Consider the following 9,660-nt stretch of genomic DNA (forward strand, 5'->3'; position numbering starts at 1 on the left):
CACTAATGTAAACAGACTGGAGTGAAAATCATCTTCACGAGCTGTGAGGTGAAGCAGACTGGAATAATAAAATAACACGAATGTTACTGAGACACATGGCTGTGGAGGGCTACTTCATCTTCACCTTTCAGAAAAACAAGAAAACATTGTTGGACGTTAGATTTGCAAAATAGAGATGTTACAAAAATGTTGTTGTTGTTCATCTTTCGGCTGCTCCCTACGTGTGTGAGGGGTCGCCACAGCAGACCAAGCGGGTAAAACAGGTTTTACACCGGATGCCCTTCCTGACACAACCCTCCCATTTTATCCAGGCTTGGGACCGGCACTACCTCTAGTGGCTAGGGTCGGGCACTGGCTGGGAATCAAACCCGGGCCTTCCACATGATAGGTGAGAAACCTACCACTGAGCCACCAGTGCAGAGATGTTACAAAAATAACAGGATTAAATACAAAGTCTCCATGAATAGACTATGAGAGCTGTGAAACCGGAAGTCAGGTTGACAGCGTGTTAAACCGACTAACTGATGCCAAGGGATTGAGATAGGCCACACACCCCATATTATAGACCACACCCCCATCTGAAGCTAAACAAACCTGACAGGCGCTTAAGCTAAACATTGAGAGCTTAGCAAGAGGTTTTTATCAACACACGCTTGACGAGGACGACATCCTAGACGCCGGGTAAACTGTTGGCTAGACTAAGGTAGCAGACATACCAGCACTGACCAGCCCCATGTCCGAAAAGTCAAAAACACACCAACCATGTTTGTGGCTAAAAGACGCTCCTGTAGAGCCAGATCCACCTCAGGGGGCGGGGCATACACTTTCTATATAGAGAGTATTTAATTGAATGAATAAAGAACTAGTACAGGATGAATCATCAAAAAAATAAGCGTAACTGCTCCTGGAAGCGACAGACTATAAAATTTAAATGAAAGTACATCTAAAAGTCATTTATTAAATCATAACTTCGTATCGGTGTCCATAACACTAAGGTTCATGTCCAAATTTTGATTTCAGGGAGACTTTAAACACTGCAGGTGCGACTTCCGTAGCCACTGCTAGCTAGCTAGCTCCAGGGGCAGCAAACGGAAAAGAGGCTGCTGCGTCTCAAACAGCATACTCTCGTACTAGATAGCACACAACAAGAGTACGGCGGCGAGTTTGGTACACTCTTTACTACTGTACTAGGCGATTTGGGACGCAGCCTCGGTGAGACTTTGCATGACAGGAAGCTAATCACGACAGTACATTATCGCTCTCATTTCCTCAGCGTATTCAGCCGTTGTCATTGCACACCCAAACAAACAAATAAACAGCCTATAAATAAACCAGATGTCCATTGTGGAAAATGAGTTATTAAAATGTAATAAACAAGATATAACATGCTTTTTATTCCGTCTAAACAAACATTAGCCTGAGCTGGTGGTGGTTGTTGTTGTTGTTGCTGCTGCTGTGGAATTACATCGAGCTGTTTTCAGTTCTGAAATGAAAAACCTCGCAGATCCGAGTGCACCAGCAGCACATTAAACTCTCGTATCTGTCAGTATTATTTATTTTGTTAAAAATGGAAGGTGGTGCCAGTATTAGCTAGTAGGCTAATCAGTGCTAGCACAGAAGCCTAGCCTTGTTTGACGGATCATTCAAATTCACTGACAGTTCAGGCTCCAGCTTGCGTTTCAAAGCGACTTGTACTCTGTGAAAAGCCTGTTTGTCTGTGGAATACAGAAAATGTTTATCTTTCTAACAAAAATGGAACCATGAGCAACTTGGTGACAAGGTGAACTCGATTCGGCTCTTCAACCCTGTTAGCTTAGCCAGCTACCTTAGCCACATCGGCTGTGTTATTGTAGGCCGCAATGCGGGACAATCCTGCAGGGGGAAAAAACAAAAGCCTACTGACGGACTAACTAACAAGAACAGTAAGAAGCTACCATTACCTGCTTCCGATGGCATAGCAAGCATTCGTGTCTTTTCAATGGCTCTGGCAGGACGAACAGAAGAAAGTTTGCAGCATCTTTGTCACTACCTAGCTAGATTACATCCATGGCTGTGCAGCGCAGACGTTTGGCCACAGCGCGTAGAGGAACTGTCCAGCAGGGAGCGCTGCACGGAGCGCAGCAAGTAGGAGAGGCCTGAGAAACAGGAACCGAGTCTGCATTCCAAACGTCTATCTGCTCACTATATAGGTGCTCTAAAGAGCGCATGAGATAAAGATAGTAGCATCCTAAGTAGTGCACTTTTATCTCCGATAGAATGCTGTTTAGGATTCAACCCTTGTCAATTTGTATGCCTGTCAGCTTAAGCATTTAGTGTTACTTTCGAAAATTTGAAATGGCAAAGAACAAGATATCTTAAACTTTTTGTACCCAGGAGTCCCTTGAAGTGACATTTTAAGCATAAACCTTTATAATGAACATTATATAGATCTCAACCATGCTATTTGGTCTGTATATTAGTGCCTTGCTGTGTATTCCTGAACATCCCACCGACAAAATACTGCCGTAATTTACCAGGATGCTTGTTTTTGAGTTACAATGAGTTTTAACCCTATTAAAATCAGTTAACTAGTCGAATAGGATAATGTTAGAGGAACTAAGTAACAAATAGTGAGAGTGGCGGGTTGCCATTTCTACCATTGTAGGAAAAAAAACCCTCAAACCCCCTCTTGCTATGCTTCATGGACCTTTCAGGAATCCCACAGGGTATATAGATAATCATTTGTCTTTCATTTTTACAAACTCTTAACATGTTGTTTCATTATATTAGAAACTGGTCTGAAAGCAGTCCAGGAGAAACTTCTCCATTCTTCCATAGTGACCATAAAGCTAAACCAAGAGCTAAACCAAGAGCTCTCAACATATTTGAAGCCAAGTATGTTTAAACCTACAATGAATGTCATTAACGTAATAAAATTATTTAAATATTAAGCCCATTATTACACTGATCAGGCATAACATTATGAGCACTGACAGATGAAGTGAATAACACCTCATTATCTCCTCATCATGGCACCTGTTAGTGGGTGGGATATATTAGGCAGCAAGTCCTTAAAGTGTTTGAAGCAGGATTAATGGACAAGCATAAGGATTTGAGTGACAAGGGCTTTTGACAAGGGCCAGATTTTGACAAGGGCCAGATTGTGATGGCTAGACGACTGGATCAGAGCATCTCCAAAACTGCAGCTCTTGTGTGGTGTTCCCGGTCTGCAGTGGTCAGTATCTATCAAAAGTGGTCCAAGGAAGGAACAGTGGTGAACCGGAGACATGGTCATGGGTGGACAAGGCTCATTGATGCACGTGGGGAGTGAAGGCTGGCCCGTGTGATCCGATCCAACAGACGAGCTACTGTTGCTCAAATTGCTGAAGAAGTTAATGCTGGTTCTGATAGAAAGGTGTCAGAATACACAGTGCATCACAGTTTGTTGCTATTGGGGCTGCATAGCCACAGACCAGTCAGGGTGCCCGTGCTGACCCCTGTGCACCGCTGAAAGTGCCCACAAAGGGCACATGAGTATCAGAACTGGTCCACAGAGCAGTAGAAGAAGGTGGCCTGATCTGATGAATCACATCTTTTAAATTTATGTGGACGGCTGGGTGCGTGTGCATCATTTACCTGGGGCACACGTGTCACCAGGATGCACTATGGGAAGAAGGCAAGCCGGTGGAGGCAGTGTCATGCTTTGGGCAATGTTCTGCTGGGAAACCTTGGATCCTGCCATCCATGTGGATGTTACTTTGACATGTATCACCTCATTCAACAGGATAATGTACTGTGCCACAAAGCAAAAATGGTTCAGGAATGGTTTGATGAGCACAACAACAAGTTTGAGGTGTTGACCAAATTCCCCAGATCTCAAGCCAATCAAGCATCTGTGGGATGTGCTGGAAAAACAAGTCTGATCCATGGAGGCCCCACCTCATCACTTACAAGACTTAAAGGATCTGCTGCTAACATCTTGGTGCCAGATACCACAGCACACCTCCAGGGATCTAGTGGAGTCCATGCCTCGGGTCAGGGCTGTTTTGGCCGCAAAAGGGGGACTGACACAATATAATGTTATGCCTGATCGGTGTTGATGTACTACCTGTATATACAATAATATTCTGGATATTTATTGGCACCATAGAGCTTTTTTATTCCTGAACTTCCCACAGACAGAACACAAGTCCAAGCTGACATTTTATATAGGTTACTAGTTTTTGTGTTATTGGGATTTTAATTAAACCCATTCAATTCAAGTAACCAGAAAAGCAGGCTAATAACTATAAGAACTTGATAATAAATTTTATAACTCATAATGAGGGATTGAAATTTCTTACATCAAGATAAAAATCTAATTAAAAAAAAAGTCTCACAGACTCCTCAGGGATCCTGTTCCCCATTTTGAGAACCACTGCTGTCGACAACCCTATAACAAAATGACCCTAATTAGTGTTGCACGAAGCATTGAAAGCTCAATATTTTTTCATTCAGTACTACATGTTCCAAATGATAGGCTTATATAAGCTAATAATATTAGAATATATGATTAAACAAAAGGACTGCATGAGTAAACAAACACATTTATGCCCCATGTGCAGCACCCATACTGTTTATTGCCTTTAATCAGTTTTTCTGTAGGCTACTATTAAATGCATATAATAAGACAAGTTCATGTCAATAAATTATATTTTCAGAGCCACTAGCATAGTGAAAAATGAAGTGATGCAAATGTTCTGCATTCAGAAAATAGAAATACAATATGATGTAACCAGTGTTAAATTTATTTTAAAAATATTGTATGGAATTTCAAACAATGACATTTGACATTTGATGACAATGAAGTTTCATTTAAAGGGCTCCTGTATTATTTCATAATTTTGGTATAGTGGCAATCCTACCTTCTTATCAGTTCTTTTATGCAAATGAACTGCAGCTTTATTAATTCAATTCAATTCAATTTATTTTGTATAGCGCCTTTTTACAATGAACATTGTCTCAAAGCAGCTTTACAAAAGAAGAGAAACAGAGAAAGTGGAGGGGGAAAATGAAAATAAAAATATTAAAAAAAATAAATAAATAAATACCTAGAAATAAGAATAAATTATTAAACTATTTTATTTTATCCCTAATGAGCAAGCCTGTGGCGACGGTGGCAAGGAAAAACTCCCTGGGATGATATGAGGAAGAAACCTTGAGAGGAACCAGGCTCAGAGGGGAACCCATCCTCAATATTACATCTATTACATTTTTCAGGTAAGGATTTTCCTATATACTACATAGACAAAACATTTTTTAGTAAGTTAACTACTTAGTAGTTTATTAACAATAAGTTACCTAGGTAATGCTAGCAAAAAAGTCCCAGAAGAGATGCTGAAATCAACAACTTAAATGGTTATGAAGTAATTAGTTCAATTTCACCTCATAGGTTAAGAAACATTCCCTGAATCACTGTACTATTTTCTAAAAGCGAATTGTAATTTACATATGAAACTCTGTTTCTATGAACTCTATCCAACTGGGACATTGATAATCACCTGGACAATGTATACCGTAATATGAGGACTCAGTTTAACTTAGCACTTGAAAAGGTTAAGACTGCCACACTTGCACCATTAGAAGGGGTGATGTAGAACCTGGAGTACTGGTAACAGCAGCCCGCATGTGTCTATGTGATGCCCATCAGACAGAGACACTCCTCATACCTTTAGTGACTCATCATGGTAGTGGCTAAGGGATGTCCAGCAACCTATAGACCAGAGTGATGATGTCTTCCAACCAGTGGGTTAGTTACTGTTTCAACATGGAAGTACTGAGCATATTTCCTTTGTGACAGTTTGATCAGATGGCCATGGTTCACTCAGATGACAGGGGATGGAGGAAAATATGAGTGGAGTTAAAACCTGTCCTGGAGATGAGACTGATGGGTGAACAGACTTCAGTCCCAGTGTTGCTATCGTCTGTTGGTCAGATAGATAGTGGGGAATGTAAAATGCTTGGAAGAGATGTGCTTGGAGGAGAATGTAAGCTCTACTAAGCCTCAAAAAAGAGTAAGGTTGCACCACAGAACAAACCTGAAGCAGGTGAGCGCCCAGTGTTCCACAGACTAGCATTAATCCCTCAAAACGTTTAAGAAAATACACTCACCATTGCAGAAAAGATTATAGGAGTCTATCTCCATCTTTTGGAGACACACTTTCTGCAGCCTCATCATAATCAGAAGTTTAGTGTACATGTAAGAGGTATTAAGAAGGGAATATCCAAGCGGGGTTGAATTACATTTAGTCAAATAGTGAAATAAATAAAAGTCCTCAACATGCCTATAGATGAGAATAAGGATGTATCTGGGTGATTCCCTCAGCCTCTAGTGGTTTAACACATATATGCACAATTTGACTCAGGCCAGCATTAAATACTCTAGTCAAAAGCTTATAGTTTCATAAAAATGACACATGTAACAGCACACAAATATCATAAAATACTCAGCTGGTTCAGGCTACCATTGTTAGGATCAAAACCAGTACATATAAAAGTGTTGCAATGATGAAAAATTAATCATGTTTGAGCCCATTCAAATAAGTTTAGTCTCTGACTGGTCATTATTGGGCCTCATGCTGATGTCCCTGCACCTAGCTGCCATCGTCAGGATTGCCGCTGTTACCATAGCAACTCTATTTTCATTTATATAAGTATTGCATAGCAGGCCTATTTTTCACAGCTGGCAAAAAAAAGCACTTTAGTTGGTGAATAATGCATGCTGGTTTGAGAACAAACCATTCTGGTGCTTGTAAAGAATCCAAGTAAACCCAGTCCTTGTATTATTTTGGTCACATAGACACAAATGTAGACTAAACACACGCTTGAGCTAAAGTAAACTTAAGCAAATCTTTCCTGACCTCAGTTGTCTGAGGTTTTGACAGAAACGCCTAAGAATATATTTTTGCTAGAATTTTGTGAGACAGACAAATTATTTGGAACTTATACTGTTAATATTGAGAAGGTTTTACTAATGTCTACTTATTTACTGCCAACTTTAGCATTTTAGTAGCTAACCTATTCTCCCGTTACCATAATAATTATGTAAGTAACATAATTAGCAAGTTGACAGAAAGAAGATATGTTCAATCTTACTGAATGTGACTATTATTTAAAAATAATTGTCAAGCTGGTAGTGCAGTTGACTTCCAATTCCATAAAATGTAGAAAATGTGTATAATGCTATATATTTGAGATCACTAACAATCTTACAAGTGATGGCACACTCAGACAACTTGTGTGTGTGTGTGTGTCACTCGTATTCTTTTTTCCTGTCTCTAGATTTGGTCAGGCCACAGAGCCTCATCTACATTGCATGCCAACTTAGCTCTGGCCAAGAAAAAGAGGAATTGGAAATACCCTCCAATGTGCTGTATCTATCCCTGGATAGACTTGAGTATTATGTGCCCCAGATCACTCATATTCTTGTAATCAATCCTCCACTGGTGTGTGGTGCATAACTCCTATAGGCTTGAGGAATGAGGAGTATGCTGACAGAAACAGACTGAAGAATGTATGATTGTCAGTAAAGCACTCATTCTCCCCAGCAGCAGAGTAAAACACTGACATTATCCCGAATAACAGTGTGAATGCTTTGGCTGCCCTCACTCCTTCTGCTCTTGAAGGAGATTATTCTGAAGACGGCTGAAGTAAACTAATAGATGTGTTGATTTAGTCCAGGGTAACATGGTTCAATGTCTCATAGCAGCATATTGTGATATATCCTTAATGGGACAGCTACAGTGGCTTAGTAGCCTATAATGCTCTACCTTCATTTTGGTGAAGATGATCAATAAAGCTGAACTTATATGGTGTATCTCTGGAATCAAGCCTTCCAAAAAATGCATGTACAGTATTTTAGTGTTGTAGGATGGCAGTAAATCACACCATACTGTAGCAGGTCATCATATAACCTACAGTACAACACTATACTTCATATTGCTCCCTTGGATTTACCTACACATCCCAGTCTTCCTTTCCAGCGGATCCCAACATGTTTCAGTGACATTCTGTTACAGTAAAGCAATTTAATCAACATTTGCATATACTGATAAGTAAAACCATTGTTGGCTATAGAACCATATTCACGATTACATGGGATTACATTATGTGGGTGGTTAAGGCTCTGGGACATTGACTGGTTCAAGTCCCCTCACTGCCAAACTGCCACCATTGGGCCCTTGAGCAAGGCCCCCAATCCACCCTGCTCTAGGGGCGCTGTATCATGGCTGACCCTGCACTTTGACCCCAACCCCCAAGGATGGGATATGTGAAGAAAGAATTTCACTGTGCAGTAATGTATATGTGACAAATAAATGCTACTTGCTACTTACATGATATCATGATCAATTATAAATCAGTTATGGCCTGCTTCCAGAATCTTCACACACCTCTTGTATCTAAAAAACACAGAAGTATTTTCATCAAGGGTCATAGGTGGGGCAGCAATTAAGGTTTGATGCTTAATAATCAGAGAGGCTTACTAATCAGAGACTGTGAGTCCAAACCCCAGCAACACCAAGCTTCCATTGTTGGGCCCCTGATCACGGTACACATACCTTCTGTTTCAGGGGTCCTGATTCAGCATTGTAGCCTGGTTTTCATTCTTTCAAACAGGAAAACTGAGAATATAGCACCCGAGGGCATGTCATGTATAACAATACTTTATTGTATTTCACACACAATAAATGAAAAGAAAAAAAAATTACAAGGAGATCAACAGGGTAGATAGCTGAGTCCAATCACGTTTAACAGTACTTTAGTACAAATGGACAGTTTTTGTCTGAAACTCTTTGCTCTTAGATCTTTGCTCAGCTTTGCTCATGAGCATACAGTAGAAAAGGACACAGATGAATAGAGTGGAAATATATTTTCTCCTTTATTTCCTCTTCGGCTTCTGCATCCTCTTTAGAGTGCTTGTTTGGATGACTCAGCATAGTTAGGCTCCGTTCCTTCAAAGCACATGAACAAATCTATGACCTAATTCAACTCTTCTGAGATTCTGACTAGGCTTTGGTCAGTTTACATGCTGAAGGGCTGTCTAATGAAAACTGTAGGCTAGTTTGAGGAATTCACACTGAAAAGCCATACAAACTCAGTGCTTTATGTTTGATACTTTTATGATTTATATGAACCAACAAGCGAAGTGTCTTTTATTTGCTGGCTGACATTGTGTTTTGAGATGCCCTTAGATTTATTAATATAGAAACCCTTGCTGCAGTTCACTGGTTATATTATCCAAATACAGTCATACCAGAATGAGCTCAACAATTATGCAGTGTATGCTCTAAAATTAATCAGAGATGCAATCTGCAGAAGGGTATGATGTTTTGGCATTGATTTCCTGAGTTTTCTACTGGATAGCCAGTAAACGATTCAGTAAATATAGTATTTTAGCTTTTTGGCAAACATTAACAAAGGTGTATGTATTTATTATCCAATACCTGAAAATTACAGGCTATAGGTGCAGCAGAAGCTAGATATTATATGCTTTAATATATAATATCAGTCAGGCATTTAGCTGGTAATTAATACAGTATGTCTAAATATGGCTTTACACAGTACTGCAAAACAAAGACCTAGTTTGCTGATCTAGAGCAAAAGCAGGTACAAAACAGATACAACTAGTGCAGCTCTCTGCCT

General features: G+C 40.0%; 1 protein-coding gene across 9 annotated transcripts in view; it reads right to left on the bottom strand.

The window, feature by feature from the left end:
* Nucleotides 1–2,096, bottom strand: part of ralgapb (Ral GTPase activating protein non-catalytic subunit beta) — a 42,203-nt gene extending 40,107 nt beyond the window's left edge. For all 9 annotated transcript variants that reach the window (XM_058402927.1, XM_058402926.1, XM_058402929.1 and 6 more), the window contains exon 1: nucleotides 1,941–2,096. The gene's annotated coding sequence lies outside the window, so the exon portion shown is untranslated. The remainder of the gene's footprint in view (nucleotides 1–1,940) is intronic.
* Nucleotides 2,097–9,660: the final 7,564 nt, after the last annotated feature.

This window comes from Hemibagrus wyckioides, linkage group LG11, assembly GCF_019097595.1.
Source record: "Hemibagrus wyckioides isolate EC202008001 linkage group LG11, SWU_Hwy_1.0, whole genome shotgun sequence".
Lineage (NCBI taxonomy): Eukaryota > Metazoa > Chordata > Actinopteri > Siluriformes > Bagridae > Hemibagrus > Hemibagrus wyckioides.